A 25893-nucleotide genomic window follows, 5' to 3' on the forward strand; every position below is an offset into this window, starting at 1 on the left:
TCTGTATGTCAATTCATGACAACTATGTCTTTATCTACACGGTGAGATATATATGTATATGTATATATATATATATATATATATATATATATATATATATATATATATATATATATATATATATATATATATATAGTGGGGTTCTTACGAGTCCTTCATATTTTTTGAGTCCCTAAGTCCTATCTTCAACTCTAGATCTTCTAATATGGATGGTTGAGATTGAAGATTATAAATACACTTAACACTAATGAGTTTCCTATGCTCTAATTAATCTCACTTTCTCTCTCTAGCTTTAATTGTCCATTCACTAATTCATTATCATACACACTTAACATTATCTTGTCTTCTTATACTTCAAAGTTTATACAAATTTTACGAGTGTAATTCTAACAAAAAAAAAGTGTAACTTTAACAAAAAAACGCGGTTTTGACGTATTTTGTTTTGTTTTGTTTTTTTTTTTTGTAATTTTGAGACGAGTTTACGACATTTTGGTATTTTTAGAGTGTAACTTTAACAGAAAAAAGTGTAACTTTAAACTACAAAGCGGTTTTGACGGATATTATTTCAAAATTTGTAAGTTTAAAGAAAGTTTACGACAATTTTGCGTTTTTACGAGTTTAACTTTAGTCTTTTTCGAGTGATTTTGACGAATAATATTTTGAATTTTTGTAATTTTATCATAACTTATTGTAACTTTAGTCTTTTACGAGTGTAATTTTAGAAACAAAAAGTGTAACTTTAATGTTTTAGAAGTGTAACTTTAGTCCATCGAAAGTGTAACTTTAGTCCAATAAGTGTATAACCTAGTCCATTGAGAGTGTATCTGTAATACTACGGTTTTATGAGTCTCTGGGTACTCTATCGAGTGGGCCTTACTCTGTCGAGTAAGGGTGTTTTGTTTTACGAAACAGTGTTCTGCCTGTAGAGTACTCGATCGAGTAGCCTTGGCACTCGATCGAGTAAGTGGCACTCGATCGAGTACGAGACTTACTCGATCGAGTAAGTCGGGTTACGGGTGTTAATTGACGGGTTTTGTTAATAAAGCGGATTAATATATTATAAGTTCGTCATCTTCCTAAAACACTTTTGCTAAAACCTAATTCACTGTTTAAGAGAGTTCTCAAGTACGTTGCTTTGTTATTCCGCTTTATTGACAAATCCCGGAGCTAGAGAGGTCGGATCTCGTTGTTCTTTGCATCATAGTAATCCTTGCGTCAAGGGTAAGATCCTCGTACCATTTTTATAGCTTTTGGTTAACTTTGTTTAAACCGTAATTTTGGGAATTGGGGGTTTTTATGATTTGTTGTGTTAGTAGTAATTATATGATTATGTGAATAGGAGGAGGATTCGTAGAAGAACGATTTTGAGACAGCTGCTAGATCGTCTGCTGTTTGTGTTGCATTCCAGGTAGGGTTTTCCCTACTCAGTATTAGTTACATGATATGTGTGGTGATTAAGTTGTAGTTAGTGATTGTTGATTAATTCAGACGGTTGTGATTGTATATTGCTGATTGATTCAGCCGGCTATTGATTTTGGTGTTATGGTTATTGTTTATCTGTCTGTGTTCTTCGGGGTGCGTTCCTGGCTGAGTGAAGTCACTTGCGGGAGTGGCTTCACGCCCATGATTCGCCTTCTGTGGAACCCGTCATAGAAGGGATGTGCACATTAATGGACTTGGGTTTATCGCTCGATGGAGATGAGCGGGGCTTAGGTGGGAACGACTGCATTCCCCCACTGGCGGTGTGGAGTACCTATTGCGATGGGTACTCTGGCAGGACTACACACTTTAGTGTGTAGTCAGTTATGAGGAGATTGATTATGGAGTTGGGATTGGATGTGACGATTGAGCTGTTTGGTACTTGTTTTATTGTGGTTTATGTTGTGTAATTAGTACTGACCCCGTCTTTGTTTTGTAAAACTGTGGTGATCCATTCGGGGATGGTGAGCAGTTGTTGAGCAGGTTTGATTAGAGGCATTTGGGGCTAGCTGGGATTAGACCTGGCAAAAGTATACCGAACCCGAAAAATCGATCGAAAATACCCGAATCGACACCTGACCGTACACCCGAAAGGTATAACTGAACTTCACCCCGAAACCTGAATCGACCTGAATTGATTCGAAATCGAACCGAATTTGTAATATCCGAAATAGACCCAAGATCAAATGAACCTGAACTATTTCAACCTGAATTGTTTTAATCCGAACCGATATATACCTGAACCGATTTCAACCCGTACATTGATGACAAAAACCCAACATTGAAACCCAAAATGACCCGAATGTACCTAGGCGTCACATTTAGGGTGTATTTTTGTACATGTGTGTCACCCCTTTAACGTAAATGAATTAATATTATATCGTAGTTATGCAAAAAAACATTATTTATTACTTTTTTAGAAAAATTATTCGTATTATATCCAATCTTTTGAATAAAGAACTAATCCCTTGACATCTGATCCGATTATGACCTGACTCGAATCTCATATGCTGTGATATTGACCCGACTCGAACCTTATTTGCACCGATATTGACCCAACTCGAACCTGAACCAACCCGAAATATCTACAACCGATTAAAAGTGGCTGAATCAACTTTGAATTGAACCGAACTGAAATCGAAAAAAAAGATAACCTGAAATAACCCGATCCGAAAGAACCCGAACCAAAACTGATCCGATTGACCCGTTTGCCACCTCTAGCTGGGATGTGTCACTACGAGCTGATTAGAGTCTTCCGCTGTCGTATTTTAGTAGTTTGACACATTTGGTTTTTGGAGAACATGTACCGTATTTTTATCAGTTTGGTTTTGGAATTGTAATCACTTAAACTTTATTACTATTTAAATTATGTTTCGTTATTGTCATTTGATTATCATTGCCTCGGGAAATCGAGATGGTGACGTTCTTATACCTGAGTGGTCCTGGTAAGGCACTCGGAGTATGGGGGTGTTACAAAGTGGTATCAGAGCGACGATCCTGAAACCTGTAACCAATGAATCTAATGAACATAGGGAGTCAATTAAAATGAACCCGGGGTAGAAGTTGTAGGAGCTAATGCAAAGGCTTGGCAAACGTCCTAAAGTCGCGAACTCGCCCTGCAATTTTGAACCGGTCACATGGGGTATGTGCCAGGGTCGTATGTATTGTCTATTGGTTTGTATGTGTACATTGTGGCATGTGTAGTGAATTGTTGGATGTTGAATGTGGAGGATTGGAGGTATGGAAGTTGAACGATAAGTGATTCGTATGTTGAATTGGATGAAAAGCATGTTGTATCTTTATGATGTGGCATTTTGATAATATGAAGTAGATCGTTTTATTGATTACATAAGGAGTTGCGTATATGTACATGGGTAGTATGGTTATTTTATTGAAATTATAAAACTTGTATATTATGTTGGAAAAGTGAGATAAACATGCGGGTAGTGTATACGAGTCTGCATGACTCGATCGAGTGAGGGCACTCGATCGAGTAGGTGAGGTACTCGATCGAGTGCATGTGACTCGGTCGAGTACATAGTTTGATGTTTTTCTGGGCAGAATCGTGTTTTTGGGTACTCAATCGAGTATATAGGGGCACTCGATCGAGTAGGGACCGCTCGATCGAGTGGCGTGTCAGCTCGATCGAGTATGTTTTTGAGAAGAAGTCTGATTAGGTTCTGGAGTCGAGGCACTCGATCGAGTAGGTTGGGCACTCGATCGAGTAGCCTCAACTCGATCGAGTGGGTTCTGGTACTCGATCGAGTGGGGTCTGTGCAGGTTATATACGTGTTCTGGTTTACAGTATGCATGTTTATATCTACCTTTTCTTATATAGTTACAAGATGCCGCCAAAGAGAAACGCCCTTTATGCTAGAGCTGAGAGTATGTCAGTTGATGACATAGTAAAGATGTTGGAGCACCAAGATGCTCTAACGGAAGCTTTGAAGAGAGTAGGAAAAGATAAGGAGTGTGAGCATTCAAAGATCAGCATTCATATATCCAGGTTTAGTCCTAAAGAGTATAAGGGAACGGGGGCGCCAATTCTTCTGGATAATTGACACAGAGAGATGGAGAATATCCTGGAGTTGGTGCACTGCCCGGATGAGTTAAAAGTAGAACAAGCTGCATTCTACTTGAGTGAAGCGGCAGGTGAGTGGTGGGATAAGGTCAAGGTGAGTGCTAGGGAGATGTACATGAAGCAGGGACTACCTGCTATACCTTGGGATGAGTTCAGGAAAGCCATGAGGCGAGAGTTCGTACCGGAACATGTGAGGAGTAAGCTGAGAGAGGAGTTCGATGAGTTTAAGATGGCATCTGATATGACAGTGGCTGAGTACTACCGTAAGTTTAATGAGAAGTCTAGGTACGCTGAAGATATGGGGCTGAGTGAGGAGAACCTAGCTTTGAGGTTTGAGAAGGGGTTGACCCCCAAGATAATGGAGAAGCTACCTGTGGGAGTCCTTACAGATGTTAAGGAGGTTTATGAGAGAGTTGGGAGGGCTGAGAGGTTGGTGTAGATGACCCGAGAGAGAGGTGCTGAGAAAAGAAAGGCTGAGAGTAAGGGTGGTGGCCAATCCTACAAAAAGGGCAACCACACTCAGGCAAGAGCATATTCATCTGGTTCGGGGTTTAGTGCTGGGGCTTCCTATGGGCGTGGCCGTGGGAGTAGTAGCAGTAGCTGGGGGATGACCGGTTTTAACTGTGGCGGTGTAGGCCACAAGAGGCATGAGTGCACCAGTGCGGTGAATGGGGGTTTCCAGAGGCCGGGACAAGGAAGCTTTTCACAGGGTCCTGCACAGAGTTATGCGAGCAACAAACTAGCTGGGTCATGGAACAGCAGGGGAGATCAGAGCAACAACAGTGGGGGTAACCGCAACGGCAGTAATTCTTATCAGAAGCCAGCTACGAACACCAACAACAACCAGGGGTTAGGTGCTAAGCCGACTACCTCAGCTAGTACTGTCCAGGGAGGTGGGCAGAAGACCAGTGGAAAGCTGTTTATGATGGAGAAGAAAGCAGCTGAGGACGACGCTCATGTTACCACTGGTACTTTTCTTGTTAATGGTGTTTATACCTTTGTTTTGTTTGATTCGGGGGCGTCAAAGTCGTTTGTATCTTGGAGTCATGCTAAAAGGTTGGGTCTGAGAGAGTATGAGTCTGTAAGAGAGGAAGTTTTCTTACCTTCGGGTGAGTCTTATCGTGTGGAAGGTTGTATAGAGGTGTATCCATGATAGTTGGGCAAGTTGATCTATCTGTAGACTTGCTAGAGTTTCCTTTAGAGGGCTTTGAGATGATAGTCGGGATGGATTGGTTATGAAAGTACAAAGCTAAGATAGATTGTCATCAAAAGAAAGTTTCTCTGAGAGGTCCTAAGGGCATTAGTGTGTCTTATCGTGGGTTTGTTGTCAAACCCAAAGTTAAGTTGATTGCAGCTGTGACCTTGAAGTCTTATCTGAGGAAGGGGTGCCCATTGATCTTGTGCCATGTGAGAGATGATAGGATGGAGAGTCCGACAGTTGAGCAGATACCAGTTGTGGGGGAGTTTTCAGATGTCTTTCCAGAGGAGTTTCCTGGGTGGCCACCGAAGAGGGAGATAGATTTCAGTGTTGAGCTGAAACTGGGGACGGGGTCAATCTCTAAGGCACCGTACCGGATGGGTCCTAAGGAGTTGGAGGAGCTCAGGAAGCAGTTAGATGATCTGATTGAGAGGGGATACATTAGACCTAGTGTATCACCATGAGGGGCGCCAGTTCTGTTTGTGAAAAAGAAAGATGGGAGTTTGAGGTTGTGCATAGATTACAGGGAGCTGAACAGAGTGACGGTGAAGAACAAGTATCCTTTGCCAAGGATAGATGGCCTGTTTGATCAGTTGAGTGGTGTAGCAGTCTTTTCTAAGATTGATTTGAGGTCGGGGTACCATCAGGTGAAGATTAGAGAGGAGGACATACCAAAGACAACTTTCACGTCGAGGTATGGCCATTATGAGTATGTAGTGATGCCGTTTGGGTTATCTAATGCACCCGCTGTGTTTATGGATTTGATGAACAGAGTCTTCAGTCAGGTTTTTGACAAGTTTGTGGTGGTTTTCATAGATGACATCTTAGTCTTTTCTAAGACAAAGGAGGAGCATGAGGAGCATCTGAGGATTGTGTTGCAGACCTTGAGAGAGCATGAGTTGTATGCAAAGTTGTCCAAGTGTGAGTTCTGGTTGGAGAAAGTTGCTTTTCTGGGGCATGTGATTTCTAAGGAAGGGGTAGCTGTGGATCCTGCAAAGATTGAGACAGTTACCAAGTGGGAAGCACCAAAGAATGTAGCTGAGATCAGGAGTTTCTTGGGTTTAGCGGGGTATTATCGACGGTTCGTGAAGGATTTCTCCAAGATTTCTAGACCTATGACAGCGTTGATGAGGAAAGAGAACAGGTTTCGTTGGGATGAGACTTGTGAGACGGCGTTCCAAACATTAAAGGAGCGTTTGACCACAGCTCCAATCTTAGTATTGCCTGAAGGGAGTGAGTACTTTGAAGTGTATACAGATGCTTCAAAGAATGGGATGGGATCTGTGTTGATGCAGAATGGTAAGGTGATTGCCTATGCTTCTAGGCAATTGAAGCCTTATGAGGAGAATTATCCACCGCACGATCTGGAGTTGGGTGCAGTTGTGTTTGCTCTCAAGATTTGGAGACATTACCTATATGGAGCGACCTTTAAGGTATTCTCAGATCACAAGAGTCTCAAGTACATCTTCACTCAAAAGGAGTTGAACATGAGACGGAGGAGGTGGATGGAGTTGATTGGCGATTATGACATGGATATTATCTACCATGAAGGGAAAGCCAATGTAGTTGCAGATGCTTTGAGCAGGAAGAGTGTACATTCTTTGTGCACGGCTATATCGTTGATGCGATTGAGAGATGAGGTTGGGAAGTTTGGGATACATATGATCCAGAAAGGGGATGCCATGGGAGATTTGACAGTGTAGCCTGATCATTATGATGATATTCGCGATAAATAGGAGTTGATCCTAAGATGGTGGAGTGGAGAGCTGGAGTAGAGAAGGGGACAGTGTCCAGATTCTCTATTCATACAGATGGTAGTTTGAGGTTTGATGGGAGGTGGTGTGTCCCTAATGATGAGGAGCTGAAAAAGACAATCATGACAGAGGCTCATTGTACACCATACTCGGTACATCCAGGTGGTGACAAGCTATATAAGGATTTAAAGAAGACTTTCTGGTGGCCTAGGATGAAGAAAGAAACAGCTGAGTTCACAAGGTAAGATTCAGTCTCTTGAGGTACCTGAGTGGAAGTGGGAGTCCATTTCTATGGATTTTTATCATGGGTTTACCGAAGAGTCAGCAGAGTAACAACACAATATGGGTTATAGTGGATCGACAGACCAAGTCAGCTCATTTTGTGCCAATGAAAGATACATGGACTAAGGCACAATTAGCTATGGCGTATCGTAAGAATGTGCTGAGATTGCATGGAGTGCCTAAAGACATAGTATCTAACAGACATTCAAGGTTTATCTCAAGGTTTTGGAAAGAGCTGCAGGAGTCTTTGGGAACTACATTGAAGATGAGTACAACATTTCATCCTGCGACAGATGGTCAAACAGAGAGGACAATCAAGACTCTTGACGATATGTTACGAGCTTGTGTTATTGATTTTGGTGGTAACTGGGAACAGAGGTTAGACTTGATTGAGTTTTCTTATAACAACAGCTATCACACCAGTATTGGCATGGCGCCATTTGAGGCTTTATATAGGAGGAGATGTAGGAGTCCGATTTGTTGGGACGACAGTGCTGAGGCAGTGGTTCTAGGACCAGAGATGGTACATGAGCTTGTAGAGCAGATTAAGCTGATCAGGGAGAGGATGAGAGCGGCTCAGGATAGACAAAAGAGTTATGCAGATCTACATCGCCGGGATATAGAGTTCCAGGTTGGGGACAAGGTTCTTCTGAAAGTGTCTCATATGCCACTACAAGGATAATACGGAAAAGTGATGGAAGAATCCATCACTATATAGCATTTCCCGTCACAAAAAGCGGGTTTGTGACGGATAATCCGTCACAAATACACCAGGGACGGATTTGTGACGGCTAATCCGTCACATAGTTTATCAACAAAGACACGTGTAAACCGCTGCAAATTGAATTTTTGTGACGGAATATCCGTTGCAAAATAGATTTTTTGTGACGGACTATCCGTTGCAAAATAGAATTTTTGTGACGGACTGTCCATTGCAAATTGAATTTTTGTGACGGACTAGCCGTTGCAAATTTTTGATACTTGTGACGGATTTGTGACGGCTAATCCGTCACATACTGAAACAGCATTTTTAAAAAAACCAGCAGGTTTGCTGCTGGTCACAATGCACGTAGCATTGTTTCAGTAAAACCTGCAATATACCACACAACCTCGTCGACCGCAAAGCGGGAATCTACGTCAAGTCGACCGCAAATCGGGAACCAATCAACAATAAATTTTAACTAACACCAACACCGAATCATAAAGTTAAAGGTTGTCTTTTATAAATAAAATCTAACATAATTAAGTTAGTGGTTTACATAAACTTCATCAAATCTACCAAGGTTCAAGATTTGATTTTTATTTAAGAAACTAAGAGTTTACCTAATCGGGGTAACGTGCTGACCACCAAATGGATGACCGTCATCCGTGAAATCGTCTCTACGAAATGGAGGCGGGCTACCTGAGCATGTAGGGGGGGGGGGGGGAGGGGGATTCCATCCATACTTCTCGAACAAGAACGCCTCCATGTTATCTCCTTTGTGCTTTTGGGTCATCATCTCTCCCTCCATCCTACCGATTTGCTGTCGCAATTGTGAATTTTTCATTGTGACTCGAGAAAGCAAACTAGGTGAGTAAGAAGAAACCGAGTGACGGGCAAGCCTATTAGCTGGAGGATCGTACAACTCTGGTGCCGCTGACCCCATACCCCACACGCGCATCTTCTCATTATAGCCTCCACTGGCAGTATAATAGGACTCGTTCGGATCTGGTTCCAGTCCCTCGGGCATTGGTTGGTTCATAAGTCGACGGTAACCAACCTGAAAAAGTAATTAGTAGGAAAAAAGTGCTAGTTAAAATTTAAATTAAATAATACCTTACTAATTTATAAAATAACATAAGAAGGCTAATTAAATCGATTTTTTCTAATTAAAGAAACTTACATCGGTCTCTTCTGCTCGAGGGTTAATGCAGTTGCCATGCTTATCTTTCTTGGACTTCTCCATGATCTTGTACGGTGTGGCTTCAGCACCCTGAAAAAATTATATGAAAAAAATATTACTCCGTATTATAGATCGATAATCGTTAATTCTTTGTTATGAGAAAACTAAGTTATGAAATACACTAAAAATAAATACTTAAATGAAATAAGAAATTTTATAAATTTGGGAACTCAAATGTACTTACTAATTCCTTAAAAGCCAAAACTGCATTCTTCCTTCCGAGGGTGTGGGTTGCTAATGCTTTCCCATCTTTCGATCCCGACCTTCTATTTACCTTATTTATTTCCGAAGTTTTAGCAAATTCGGGATTCTCTATTGGCCTTTTCTTCAATTTCTCCCAATTTGTGACGGTAAGCCACTCCGGCTTTTTCTTTGCGGTGACGGCTTGGGCGATAATCTGGGTAATACGCCTCTTGATCCGACTCTCCCACTCAGTCCTAAGGGGATATCCTCGTTCGTGGGCCCGAACAGTACCCTGAAATTAAAAAAATATGAATTGTTATTATTAGATAAATAATTTTAATTATATTATTAAAGAATAAAAATATTATTAAAGAATTAACCTCAAAATATTGCCACATCTTCTCTCACTGCTCATGAGTCATCTCTGACCAATTGGTGACGTACTCCATGTACGTATGAGTGAATGACTTGGTCAAATATTCGCGGACCGGCTTGTCCTCCCACCTTGAAATAAATGACATATATTAGATCAGGTGATTTAAAATGAAATTATTAAAGGAAAAATTGCAAAATATTACCTATTATAGTTGATATTTTTCAAAATATCACATATTATACTTATATTTTCAAAGTATAATATATAGGATTTTGAAAAATATTGACTATAATGGGTAGTATTTTGAAATGCGTCATTATTTAAATAATATACAAGAAAGTCAATAAAAAAATAAAAAGGGAAAGCATTACTTACCAGGATCCTATGGTAGGATCCTCTGATAGAACAACTCGCTTGTCCTCTGGCTGCTGCTGCTGCTGGTGTGGCTGTGGCTGCTCTACCTCCTGCTCCTCCTCCTCCCGGTCATGTCGTCCATGACTACCACTTCCAAACATCCGTCTAATTATGTTTCCACGACCTACCATAATTACTAACTATAAACATTCCAAATTGTTAGTCAAATATGTGATACATAACGCAATATATGTCTAAATCACACAAGAAAGTCAACAAAAATAAATCACACAATAAATTGTCTTAAAATTAACCTTAACTCAAAATAAACATCATAGTTTTACACAAATGGATTAACATTATTGTTAACCAAAAAAATTGAATAAAATTACAGCTAATCTCCATCACTATCACTATCACTACGAATTAAAAGTGCTTCATCTTCTGAAAAAAGCATTCCGACTTCGTGCACTTCTTCCTCATTTTCCCACTCTTCTCCCTCTTCTTTTTCTTCATCATTATCTTCATCCTCTTCGCTGCTTTCTATAACCACTTCGTTTTCATCTTCACTCCGGATGTCTTCCACCAAAATTGGTGAAATGGAATGATCATTGACAACGTCAACATCTTCTTGAAAGTCAATTTCTTTAACAGGAGCGTCGACATGTGGTCTAGCCTTGATTTTAAAAACCGCAGACCATTGATTATCTTGCTTAGTGGTTGGATAAGGAGAATAACAAGCTTGATCGACTTGATAGGCTAACACAAAAGGATTATGTCCACGAAGTCTCTTTGCTTGGTTTACATCTACAAGTCCGTAAATCTTATGGATATTGAGTCATTGTGGAGAATTATCAAACCAATCACATTTAAATAATATGACCCTATAAATCCTTGGACCGGTATAATAAGCAAGCTCAATCATTTCATTTAGAATTCCATAGTAGTCCAACCCTTCTGTGGAACTTACACAAACCCCATTGCTTAATGTAGCTTTCGGAATATCAACCTTCTTCTTAAATGCACGAAATTTATAACCATTGATAGAATATCGTCTCCAAGTCCTCACCATGTTACTAGGACCCATTGCTAGAGTCTTAATTAAAGGATCCTTCAATCTATAAGCCTATTCAATAAGAAATGTTTTAACGTGTTATAATTTTATCATTCTTAAATAAGTAATGTGTTAGTTGTCTATTTTAAATAAAATGTATAACTTACTTCATTTCTGAACCATTTCGTAAAACTTTTGTCATGTTTGCTCCAAACGTCATCCGACGAAACAACGTCAGGAAATGTTAGTTTGATATGTGTCTCAAACTCCCTATATCAATAACATGTTTTTGTTATATATTATTTATAATTTAAGCCAAGCATAATAATTAAGAATGAATTTAGTAAAGAAGACGTAACGTACTCTTCATAACGCTCTAACAATTTTTCACAATTCCTTAGCACATAAAAGTGAGCTTCTTCGAACTCTTTCTCATCCAAGAATCTCTCAATACATTTCCCGGTTGTAGTTCCCATGTCATCATTGAATAACGTGGGTAGGTTTGAATTTAGATGATATTCTAAATTCAAACCAACATCCAAGTCTTTCGCTTTTGTGTCAATATGATCTTCAAAATATAAAGAAGAAGAAATTGGAAATTTCCTCTAACAAAAAGCGTTGCATATGGAACCTTCCACGCGGGCTTTGTTGGTAATCTTTTTTTTCAAATGATTAAGGAACCTAAAAATATATTGAATTTGTAAATTAATAATTAGTTATTATTGTCAATCCAAAATAAATGGTTAAAGGAGTAAATAAGTGATATATTACCTCTCAAATAGATACATCCATCGATATTGAACAGGTCCTCCAACTTTCGCTTCATAAGGTAAGTGAATGGGCAAATGCTCCATGGAATTGAAGAAAGATGGGGGAAATATCTTCTCTAACTTGCATATTTGTGGACATGGCCCACCTGCAGGTCCGACTCGATCTGCGGACATACAACGGTCTTTTTTGAAAGACACGCTCGGCGGCGTAAAGATGCTTTCGACCGGATCGTTTTAGATCGGTCGGTTTCGTCTCGGTAAGGGTCTCGAAACGATTAGAGATGTTCGGAGTCGCCACCAAGCATTTGTGGGATGCCTGGAACCCGTTCGAATTCCACTTTATACCTCGGTCAAATCGAAGCACAAAGCAGCGTTTGACATAGGCACTCAAGATAAGGAAATCGTCCCTCTTTAGCATCCTATCTCTAGAATGACTCTCGTACGCCCTGGATAAGGTCGTCCACTATCCAAAGTTTCTGAGTAAGAGGTGAAGGTACGTATTGGGAAGCCCTTTAATCAGACACCCAATCCCGCCCGCGTTTATCGGCCTCTACTGATCGATCTTGGTTGGTTGAATGCAAAAGTTGATAAAACGGTTTAAATGCATGAATGCGTATCCAATGATTTAAACCTAACATGTGAGAGCTTTCTAATTCGGTTGATTTAATCCAAGTATCAAGTATAAGATGTCGAGTTAGATTAATGATTGATTTGCATGCAAGACGGAAATTAAACATCCATTTACCGTATTAGGTTTAGGGTGCATAACATGATCCATTTGTCTTAGTAAGGCATTTTGCAAATATGGCTTTAAATAATCAGAATGGTCATCTGATCCGTCCTATATCCGGGTTAACCGAGTCGGGATCGCCCTAGACTAATCTTTGGAAGGAACAGCCCCTGCACTGCAGACGGCTATAAGAGGCGCGAGCTAGCCGGCGGTGTAAGGGGCCTCCCTCTAGTTTTGAAAATGAGAAAGAAAAGGCCTGCTTGAGGCGCGGGTTAGCCAACGGCTGTATGCCGTGTTCTGACTGTTTAGAAAATGTTATAAAACGTGTTAACAATGGGTTTTTGAACCCGATTTGATTTTGAAAGGGTCGTTTATGTTGGGAAATGTGTCCTCAACAATAGTGCGATCATGTGATTTAAATATCATTATTAAATCTCATTTTAAAGAATACAATTGGGAAGTAATTTTGTTACTGTCAACTGGTCAACATATATCGGTAATGATTGGCTGACTAGAGTTTGACATTACTGTCGTATGACGGTGGTGATCAGTTGACCCCCTAGGTCATACCTATAGGGCAATACTCTTAATTGATCATTTAATTAATCGTATAATGTTACGGGTTAATTAAATTACTTGAAAAATTGACGGACAATTTTGGAAGTAAAATTTACGTATCAAATTGAAATGTGATTAAATGAGATGCGGTTTGAGTAATCGAATTGTATCATTACTCGGATGAAATTATTGTTTAAAGAAACAATTGGATTTGAATGAATTATTATAAATACGATTTATAAACGGTAAAATATTTTGGTACAAGTAATTATGAATTACTAAGTCGATTTTTGTATATGACGTATTTTTATTAATACGTTGATTTTTAATATGTTAAAAATACATAACAAATTTATGTTACATATGACATGTGACATATTGACAATTGACAAAAATAAAATGGATTTCATATTATCCATTTGGACCGAAATATTGGACTTAATTAACATATTCTTATAATGTTAATTAGTGTAGTGGAAGATGTAATCATTCTTTTTACACTAGGCATGCATACCTAGTGCTTCTTGTGGAAGAGCACCTAGCCCATGCATTGGCCTTCCTCTTCCACCCAACCGGTTTTCCCTTGGATAGAACAAGGGTGCTTTTGCTTAAATTATTATCATTCTCTATATGCATGTTTTGGTAATAATTTTATTCATTCACTTCACAACATATTATTTTTAGAGAGATAAAAATAATACTCTTCCTACTTACTACTCCTACCCGGTTTTAGAGAGTAAAAACCAAACATTTTGGTTCAATTTTTCACTAGATTAATATTATACTAGCTCAAATAATATTAATTAGATTAAGAGTTAGCTTTGGGTATTATTCCTAAGGAGAGATCCTACACTTGGATCTTGTTCTTCCATTAAAGGAAAGCTCAAGAACAAAAGAAAAGGAGATTTCTTTTGTGCCCCATTAAACCGAAATACCATTGTAAGGATATGATTTCTTCTCTATTTTATTATATTGTTTGCATGCATAAAATCCGTATTTAATTTTATGACAAATTAATTTCAACATATATGAGTATGTTAGTATGTATAAAGATCTACATTTCCTTCAATCGGTATCAAGAGCCACAGTTGTTTGCATGCAAATCGGTTAAAATTTTTCCGAGTTATAAGAATAACAAATAAAACTTGTAAAATTTGTGTTATTATGAAATATCACGAAATTAATCCATGCATGTTAATATTTCTGGTCCTAAAATGTTTTAGGATATTTTGGTTAATTTTTCGGATTTTTATTGTTCATAATTTACAATAATGGCATTTAAATGTGATTTTATGAGTAAAAATGTCATTTTTGGTCTAAAATTAGCTATACTTCGAATTTTCAGTTGATTTTTGGATATGTTGTCACATATATTATTTTGAGATAACCTGTAAATTTTCATAATTTTTGGACTTGTTATTCTCAAAAAATGAATTTTTCATTATTAAATTCGGATTTAGGTGAAAAATAGGTTAATATGAGTTCAATTTCGAATCTGGTCATAGAAAATTAATATGTTGTCACATGCAATTTTACAAGATGTGTGTAAAATAATTGGCTATAAAGAAGTCTTTTTGCATGATTTATGGATTTTTGAAGAAAAATAGCATAAATAGTGACATTATTAGTGGAAAATTAATAAAACATAATCTATGACTTAGGAAAAACGTCTAATGTTGCATTTTATTATCATTTTCAGATCTAAAATTGAAAATTTAATGAAAATAATTTTTCCATGTTTTTATGATTATTTTATTAAAAATCGATAAACCGCAACATTGTTTTTCCGGTAAATTTTCGAAATTTTTAACCTAAGTTTTTGAACATTATGAGTGTCATGGAATTTTTCCAGAATGTTCATGAGTTTAAATTTCAAATTTCAAATTTATTTGAAATTTTGTGTTTTATTTGAAGTTTAATAGCTTATTTTTGTAATTTTTGGTCCATTTATGAACAATTTTGTAAATATGGGTTAATTATGGTCAAATTATTAGTGAAGACTAAATTTTGAGTCCTAATAGGTTAGGGTAATTAACTTATGCATAAATATGAGTTTATGTATTTTTGTGATTATAAAATGTTGAAATCACGCAAATCCGTAAAAACCGAGTAATATACGATATTGACTATTTAAAGGCGATTTAGCATTAAAATTGAGCATGTTCATACATATTATAATGCTGCATTTTCTTTATGATTGTCATAATTTTAATTTATGTAATTTTGAATTATGTAATTTTACTTAGTATGGCCTTAGATTTTAATTGGTATTTCCCGAAATGTATGGGAATATCGATTCGGTTGTAATTTTTATTGTGATCTCGTATCACCGTTTTGTAATTTAATAGATTTATTTTATTTTATTTACAAATGTATAATAGGAAATTATGTAATTTATTATGTAATTTTATTTATCTCGGAGTTCCCAAGACGGATTTCTTCAAGATGGCGATACATAAAGACGGTGTTACCTCGAGATGCGTGCCACAACCGAAGTTCAAGGGACCAATGGAGTTGGTTTCCGAATATGTAATAGTTAAATAGTTTTTCTATTTTAGGAAAGGCCATACTAGGATTTATTTATTTATTTTTATGCTTGCATTTTATTTTATGTCGCATGCATCGCTAAATCGCCATAACTAAATCATGCATCCTTATTTTATCGAGTTTTTCGACCGTGTCAATTAAAATTATCGTAGTTCACCGCTTTAGTTCACTTAAAACGTGATAGATAATAAATTGACATGACCTCTCGCTAAAATAAACAATTGAGACATAGCCTTACCAAATAGTAGAAACCATGAAAACCTATTTCGCGAGGGAGTGCACTCGGCCCTACCGGGGTACAAACCTTGTTACGTAGGGGAAGTGGGTGATAAATGTCAATCCACCGAATTCATGTTGATGAGGGTTTCATCGGCCATACCGTGCCCAAGTTGATGTGGATTTGGATCATGGACACATTTATTCGAAATTTGGATTGAGCTCAACGGAAGTATTCGCGACCGTAGTTGCATGTGTTCCGGGCTATAGATAAATATTAGAGTAATTTTATCGACCAAGAGTTCTAAAAGTAGAATCGATTAAGGCGTTAATCCACCGAGTTATATTGATAAGGGTTTCATCGGCCATACCGTACCCAAGTTAATATGAATTTGGGTCTTGGAATCATTTATCATAGTTGGGTAGAGGTCACTATGTAAATGCTATACTTGTTATTTTCAAGTATTAATAAAACGATAAATGTCAAGTTTTTCATTATTCCGTTATTATATTGTTCTATTTCTTTACCACAATTCATATACGATATCATTTCGATTTTGATACAAATCTCCATTAAAACATCGTAACTAAAGACAAAAATTTGAATTTTCTTCTAAAACCTCATATGAACCATTGCTAAGGATCTCTTGTAAAGAATATAGATTAAAGTTATTCATTATCAAACAGGTTTTTGATACTTGACTAACACATCTACTTACAATGGATTATTATTCATATACTTAATTGAATTAAGTACCTTGAAGCGATAAATTATTTTGGTAATTAGTTTTTGTTAGAATTCGTAATTGACCAAAATAACGCAACCACTTCAATGAAAGTTTTAAGACTAAAACGATTAAATTGAAGAGTAATCTTCATAAGATTCAACTTTGCTTATCTAAGTAAAGACTCATTGAAATGAGTGGGAGCATTCTCTTAAACCGTTAAGATGAGAATGAGGTTCGAGAAGTAAAGATTATAATGGAATTGATAACAGGTTATGTTAAAGGTAAAGTTGTTGAGAATGACGATACTAAACCTATCAATCCCGACCGATAAAGTTTCCATTGTCTTTAATGTTGGACACAAGAAAGGAAACTACCCCAAATTATTGAAGAATCAACAAGTTAGTTGTGGGACATCTAATGGGACCTTCTTCTTTAAATGTTTATTTGATTAAACATAAATTTTGCTAGTACTAATTCGTCAATATTAGAAACCAGTGGAGGTTTTCATCATTGTATTCGACACATAGGATGATTACAATATGACGACTAGCAACAATAATGGCGAGAGATAGAGTAATTGTGTACTCAATCTAGTTTTTGGATTTAAAGTTGTACTTAATTGTGACTATTAAGTGCATAAACTCTAAATAAGAATATAAACTTGTTAAGATACAAAAGAGGTTTTCACTTTTGTGACCCTATACACCACGATTTGATGTATGGCTAGCCCATTATCAAGGTGATTATATTCTAAAACAAACTAGAATAATATATCATGTAGATGATGTAAGATTCAAATTGGTAACCCAAGATTAAACCTTAAATTTTGGAATGATGAACGTAAAGAGTTATCGAGTACTCTTGAAACCATTAGATTGTTAATGGTATATGCGTATCTTGTATTCAAAGCAAGATGTCTCGTGCCTTTTGGTTGAAAAGGAGATCGAGGTTGTATATCATCGATCCAAAATAGGTTAATCATTTTCTTTTACCAATGATTTAAGTTGACGCTAATATGTTCACTTAATAAGGTAAAAGGAGAAATCTTTGAAGAATTTCAAAGAGTTCAAGGAATCACGATTTAGTCGTGATGGGATTATCAAAGTGAAGACCTTGATATAAGCCAAAGGAAATATGATATAGTATCACAAGTTAATCTCTCTTAGCACGCATTATGGAATAATGTGTGGTTAGATAAGAAATCAAACGCTATTCGATATGGTTTGGACTTCAATCAAGTTACTTTGAGTTACTTGATCCTTTTGGGGATTTTATCATTTTTGTCTAAATTATTTTTCCACTAAATCGAATCATATGAGATATGAAATGGTAAGGGTACCATGTTTGTAAGTTTTCACAAGAAACAAATGCTCATTTTTCCCTTTTCAATTATCACGAGTACGACGAGTTTTGGCTCGTGTTTGTCTTACTAAAATACAAGTTTATTTCTAGAAGACAGAGTGGGAGAAATTATTCAAGAGCCACAAAGAATGCCACAAAGAATGTTATGTCGCAAGAAAGCGGTCTTTCTTGCGTACATGAGACATTTTGTGTAAGACGTTGTTTCTCTAAAACCTAGGAGGTTAAATTCGTCACTTGTTAAAAATGATGAATTCATGCTACTTTTAAGAAAGTAAAGAGCTTATAACTTACAAAAGAAATTGTTTGATTCAAGTTGATTACTTCTAGAAAGTAATGAACATATGACTTACATAAGAGTGTTTAAGTCACAACTCAATACAAGGCTTAGAGCCATGAAAATCCGAAACGAAAGGGCTTGATTAGTGACAAAGGGTTTTGCACTAATAAAGAGATATTTCAAAGCAAAATTGGTTGCAAAGGGTTTTGCACTAATTGAAATGATTAAGTCTATTTGGATCTTCTTAGGGATTGTGTTTCATCATGAGGTTATGAAATACATAGCGAGTGAATCTAAAACCCACTTCTTCAATAGAAGGAATGTATTCAATACATGTCATGAGTTTTATAGATTCTTGCAATCCTAAGATAATGTGAAACTTAAGAGAGAATCTTAAGTAGGACATCAATGAGTTGGAGTCAACATTTTGATCATGTGATAAAACTTTTCTCGATAAGTCGAGAAGTTGTGTTTATACATGGAGTTTAGTGGGAGTTACGGAAGTTTTAATTAGTCTTATATGTGGATGACATATTGATCATTGCGAATGATATAAGACTTTTGGAGTATTATAATACATCTTTATTATCCGGATTTATGAAGATAAATCCACATGATATTAGCGTCAATAAGAAGTCTTATGTTGATAAGATTCATGACTAGTTCAATTAATTTGAACATATTTGATTGATTCCATTTGCTTCCGCTGCCGGATCAATTAAATGAGTAATGATGTATAACACTTCATATGCTTTGAGTATGATGAATTGTTTTCAAAATCGAATTTAAGTAATCTTTAAGCTATAAAGATTACCCTTGAGTGCTTGCAGAAGCATTAAGGAAGTAAAGCAAAGTGTTTATGATGCAATATTGTGTAAGGGTGTTACACAAGTGACAATTGACAATTGAGATTGCGCATGGTTTCCGACAAAACCATAATCAAAACACATTAGGATGGTTAAGATACCATTGTGGCAATGTTTATTAAGAAGTAGATTTTCTAGAATCGTTCTAGGCAATAAAGAACAATGAGAGATATTGATAACGGAAATTGAATACACTTGCAATCATGGGATGTGCAAGAAGGAAGAGTCCCGCACACTGCGAAAACAGTGGGAGTTGTTCTAAGGATAGAAGGCCTATGTCTTGATTGGATCTCGACATGTACTCAGAAAGTTTTGTAATGCAAATGTCTACATTATAAAGGAAAAACAAGTATGTAGTAAGGTTGAGTAAGGTGCAAGAAATTGATAAAACCTACTAACCAAAGCCTTCTTAAAGGCTAAACATGATGAGTCATGTAATTTCAATTGAATTGAGATGAATAACTACATTCAAGATCAAATTAGATTATAGAATATGAAATAGTAATCAGGCATTGACTATTCATATGTGATAATCGCATTTGTCGTTCAAGTTTTTACTTTAAAAGCTCCTTTATACTTTGTTACATCCAAACGGGTTGTAGTGACAATTGAACCCCGTTAAAGTGAACACGGATTAACATTGTATTCGCCCATAGTCACTTGTATGAGGTGACGTCTCGAAGTGACTAGAGTGTGATGCGATTGATGGCAAGTTCAAGTGCCATAGAGTCATGTGAGATGACTAGTCGATCACATAGGCAGACTGTTAGGAACACTTTGTCGGGCCTTATGACCGCTTATAGAGTTCTGGCAATTTATATAGCCTGGTCGTGGCAAGAGCTGCTATAGTATTCTAATGAGTCGATTCTTTTGACTAAAGACTGTTCGCCTAAGATGGCACAGTTTCAGATTAACTTTGATTTGTGTTACTACGACCTTCGTAAATGGGGTCAAATGGGCATATTTTGGGTTATGATGGCTGTGGCTAGTCGAAGGGAATGAGTGAGATAGGAATTGTCCATCCCCTTGTCAGGGTTAAAACAATATCTCAGGGCCACTCGAGGAGTAATGAACTGGAAATGCGTGGCCACGCTCGGAAGGTATCCAGAGTGGATAAATCCGGTCAATCAGTTATTCTCCAGATCGAGGAAACCATTCTTGATATGATCACTTGCAAGTACGACCTGAAAGACACCTTGCATTGAGTGGGAGATAGTAATAGGACAAGAGAATTGGTGACGCACACTTGTCGAGGACAAGTGGGAGATTGTTGGGAAATGTGTCCTCAACAATAGTGCGATCATGTGATTTAAATATCATTATTAAATCTCATTTTAAAGAATACAATTGGGAAGTAATTATGTTACTGTCAACTGGTCAACATATATCGGTAATGATTGGCTGACTAGTGTTTGACATTACTGTCGTATGACGGTGGTGATCAGTTGACCCCCTAGGTCATACCTATAGGGCAATACTCTTAATTGATCATTTAATTAATCGTATAATGTTACGAGTTAATTAAATTACTTGAAAAATTGACGGACAATTTTGGAAGTAAAATTTACGTATCAAATTGAAATGTGATTAAATGAGATGCGGTTTGAGTAATCGAATTGTATCATTACTCGGATGAAATTATTGTTTAAAGAAACAATTGGATTTGAATGAATTATTATAAATGCGATTTATAAACGGTAAAATATTTTGGTACAAGTAATTATGAATTACTAAGTCGATTTTTGTATATGACGTATTTTTATTAATACGTTGATTTTTAATATGTTAAAAATACATAACAAATTTATGTTACATATGACATGTGACATATTGACAATTGACAAAAATAAAATGGATTTCATATTATCCATTTGGACCGAAATATTGGACTTAATTAACATATTCTTATAATGTTAATTAGTGTAGTGGAAGATGTAATCATTCTTTTTACACTAGGCATGCATACCTAGTGCTTCTTGTGGAAGAGCACCTAGCCCATGCATTGGCCTTCCTCTTCCACCCAACCGGTTTTCCCTTGGATAGAACAAGGGTGCTTTTGCTTAAATTATTATCATTCTCTATATGCATGTTTTGGTAATAATTTTATTCATTCACTTCACAACATATTATTTTTAGAGAGATAAAAATAATACTCTTCCTACTTACTACTCCTACCCGGTTTTAGAGAGTAAAAACCAAACATTTTGGTTCAATTTTTCACTAGATTAATATTATACTAGCTCAAATAATATTAATTAGATTAAGAGTTAGCTTTGGGTATTATTCCTAAGGAGAGATCCTACACTTGGATCTTGTTCTGCCATTAAAGGAAAGCTCAAGAACAAAAGAAAAGGAGATTTCTTTTGTGCCCCATTAAACCGAAATACCGTTGTAAGGATATGATTTCTTCTCTATTTTATTATATTGTTTGCATGCATAAAATCCGTATTTAATTTTATGACAAATTAATTTCAACATATATGAGTATGTTAGTATGTATAAAGATCTACATTTCCTTCAGTTTAGATCGCATTTGTTGATTTGGAGAACTAGACTCGAATAATCATCATTATTTGATAATATTCGGTGTCGGGTTCGGTTTGACGAACTTGACATGAATAGTTTTGAAAATGATTATGGACTAATTGTTTTAAGTCCATTTTGAATGTAATTAGTCGATACTCGTCATCGTACCCTGGTTAAAATCCGGCATGGTATATAGAACCAAGGATGATTTTGTGTTGGTGACTAATATGCTTGTTTGAAAAATGTAAAGAAAATGAAATAAAAGGCTTTAAAATACCTCTTAAATGTCATTAACCAAATATTATCACCGAAACACGGATTTAACCGTCATGGTATGAAGAACCAAGGGTGAAAAATGCTTTATGGTTAAAACATGTGAAATGAAACAAAAAGGTTTCGAAAATACTTGAAATGGTAAAAACCGATTACAAATATGAAAAATGGATTAAGGGAAATGACGAGAACAAACACGGTTGATCTCAGTCCGAGTACCCCATTTAGGCGCGAGCCGATTGGCGACCTAAGGGGCTTCACGCCTCGGACAAAAATCAGTTTTGGCTCGTTTATTCCATGTTTTGGTTCATGTTATGCATGTTTTAGCATGTTAGAGTCATGAAACAAATAAAAACACAATAAAAGAGGATTTTTACACCCTCATACTTACATGTTTGGTTATGGCGAGTGACCGACGTAAGTGTAAAAACTCGTTTGATCGGAAAAAACTCAGTTTAAAACCGTTCTGGTAAGTAAAAGAGTGTTTTAAAAGTTTAGTGATGGTGTAGTGGTCAAAGTGGTCGGACAAGTGATTTAATGCACGATGACGGTACCAAAAAATGTGTAAGGCTCGTGTTTACGATCGGTAGGTCGTAAACACGCGTCGGATTGTGACTTTAGAAGTCGAGTCGAGAATTTTAAGGGAGAAAAGAGGGGGCGGACACTCGCGTAAGTCTTAAATGGGTGGCATTTGAGGGGTATTTATAGGAGAATGAGTGGTTGTGTGAGTTTTGAGAGACGTGGCCACCTGGGCTGCTCAAAGAGGCGCGAGCCACGTCGCGGCACTTCGAGTTGTGTTGTCACTATCACAACAAACGCAATCATGATTTGTTCTATCCTAGGTTTTGTAGTCACATGTTTGGTACTTGACCAACATGAATCCGGGAAAACTTAAGGTAGAAGGCTTGAAGATATTTTGTTTTTGTGGTTGACTCGGTTTGACTCGTTGTTGGAGTCGGGATTTGAATTTTCGAGTCGATTTTTGGTCCGATGTCGGTTTTGACTCTAGTTAGTGTCATTGTGACCCCGTCGCCGTGCATTAAATACTCCAGGTATTTTTGAAATGTTTTGAAATGTTTTGTTTTCGAAATCGTTTTAAGTTTTCCGACGTAAAGTTGTACACAAACTGTCGATCCAACGCTGCGATCCCAAAACATGTTGTAGTCCGATAATCATCGGGTGTTTGTTGGAGTCTTAGCAGATACTGGGTATCTATAGAGCCCCCACTTTGACTGAGGCTTGGACAGGGCGAAAGTCAAATTAGTGTCCCCAGGTCAATCGAATATTACAACCTGAAGACCCAAGCGACGTCGAGGCGACTCGAAAGGATTCGGGCCAAGGACCTGCCGTCGGGAAGGGCGACGCCAAGGCGACTCGAGGGTACGAGTCAAGGACCTAACATCGGGAACAGTTTAGAGTATGTCGACTGTCCGTGCGTGTCATTTAAAGTCCGTTAGACTACGTACAAAGGCTCGCCAGCCATAAGAAGGAGTCATACCTGAGGCATCTTCGGATATGTCCTTGCATGGTTGCGGATGAATGCTCGCCAGCTGCGGTGCGTATGTGAGGAGGGCTCGCCAGCCGCGGTGCGTTGTAAGGCTCGCCAGCCAAGACAAGGAAATGTACCCGAGGCATCTTCGGGATCTATCCTTGGAAGGGTGCGGACAAAGGCTCTCCAGCCATGGCGCGTATATGAGGAGGGCTCGCCAGCCGCGATGCGTTGTAAGGCTTGCCAGCCATGACAAGGAAATGTACCCGAGGCATCTTCAGGATCTGTCCTTGGAAGGGTGCGGACAAAAGCTCGCCAGTCATGACGCGTATATGAGGAGGGCTCGCCAGCCGCGATGCGTTGTAAGGCTCGCCAGCCGCGGTGCATTGTAAGGCTCGCCAGCCGCGGTGCGTTGTAAGGCTCGCCAGCCGCGGTGCGTTGTAAGGCTCGCCAGCCGAGGTGCATTGTAAGGCTCGCCAGCCGCGGTGCGTTGTAAGTGTCGCCAGCCGCGGTGCGTTGTAAGGCTCGCCAGCCGCGGTGCGTTGTAAGGCTCGCTAGCCGCGTCAAGGAAATGTACCCGAGGCATCTTCGGGATTTGTCCTTGAAAGGTTGCGGACAAAGGCTCGCCAGCCACGGTACGGTCGGTTAATGAACCATGGGAATAGCCGCGTCAAATGGGCTTGTTTTGAAAGTAGCGAAGTCGTGATGCCGCTGGGGAAATAGTGAGTATGGATTTTCACTATCACTGTTTTTGGAATGAGTGGGTTTCGCGAGGAAGCCCCCTGCTGGTATTTAAAGGAATAGTGAATTTGGAATTTTCACCATTCGCCGGCTTGAATTTGCAGTGGCGGTCTCGATCGCCGTTTGTCTTAATTTTGAAAGGAAATAGCAAATTTTAAGTCTGCTATAGCGTTTGAAGTGACAGTTTATGTGCCGCCGTTGACATTTGGAAGAAATAGCGAATTTGAATCTTCACTAATGATTGAAGTGATGGTTTATGTGCCGCCGTTGACATGTGATGCATGGAAATAGTGAATTTGGAATCTTCACTATTAATTGAAGTGACGGTTTATGTGCCGCCGTTGACATTTTGATGGAAATAGTGAATTTGGAATCTTCACTATTAATTGAAGTGACGGTTTATGTGCCCCCGTTGCATGAAAAATAGCGTTTTTTTTTTTGAATTTTCTCTATTATTTTTGAAATTGGCGGTTTCGATCGCCGTTTGCTCGAAATTTGGAGAGAATAGCGGTTTTCGCACTGTCGCTATTATTTTTTGAAGTTGGCGGTTTTGATCGCCGTTTGCTTGAAAATAGCGAGTTTTAAATTTTCACTATTTGTTTTTATTTGTTTTCGAGGAAATGACAATATTCAATATCGTCAACGAAAATTTTGGAATCTGTCATGGGAAATTGGGCCAAAGCCCAAATTTCGCTGAAAAAGAAAAGGGGAGGCCTGGTTTAGGCGCGAGCCACCTGGCGATGCAAGCCGGCTTCCCTATTTTCTGTTAAAAAGACGCGAGGTTGAGCTGCGGATGATCATTCATCTTCAACCTCGAAATCTCGCCAAAACCGCCATTAAAGGACCATCAAGATTGCTTTCACTCGTGCCATTGTCAACAAATGTCATCTCAAGGTAAGTATTTCCTCTTGAATCCTTTCAAATTTGTTGATTGTTAGCTAGATTGAATTAGGGCGGATTTTTCCCTAAAAATCGAATTGGGCGTTTTTGATTGAGCCAATTTCGAGTGAAATTGATGTTTGCATTAGGTTAGAAACCTGTTTAGGAGTATAGGGGTGCTTTTAGTTTGCATTTTGGTCCCCGTTCCCGCTCCCTATACTCGAAAAACGTGAGTGAGGCGAGAAACCGTCTCATTTCACAATGCCTGGTTTATTTGCTTGGATAGTGGGTCCCACTAGGTTGCATTGTAGTTGGGAAAACCCGTATTTGCCATTTAAGGACCTTCGTTGGATGTTTGTGGGCAAAATTGAATTTTTGCCTTTTGCGACGATCTTACGTCTGACAAAATAAGCGTCTGTTTGGGCTTGAATTGAGTCAGTCTGCCTTGAAATGGACCTTATTGGTATTTTAGGTCACCTTGAGGCGTGATAAAATCACGTTTGCCTTTTTGCGGTCGTCTTTGAATTTTGACCGGCTTGGGCTCAAATTAGCGTATGAATTGCCTTTTTGAGCCGTAGAAAAATCCCATTGTGTCGGGAATGTATTTTGGGTTGTTGGCAGACCTTGTATGGGTCTTGAAATGCCGTTTTGTGATTTTGGGGTTTTGACTCGTCTTTTGCTTGAAAAGAGGGGCGAGTCATTTTTGTTTGTTTTTTTGTGAATGGTT

The sequence above is a fragment of the Silene latifolia genome, chromosome X, assembly GCF_048544455.1.
Source record: "Silene latifolia isolate original U9 population chromosome X, ASM4854445v1, whole genome shotgun sequence".
Classification (NCBI taxonomy): Eukaryota; Viridiplantae; Streptophyta; class Magnoliopsida; order Caryophyllales; family Caryophyllaceae; genus Silene; species Silene latifolia.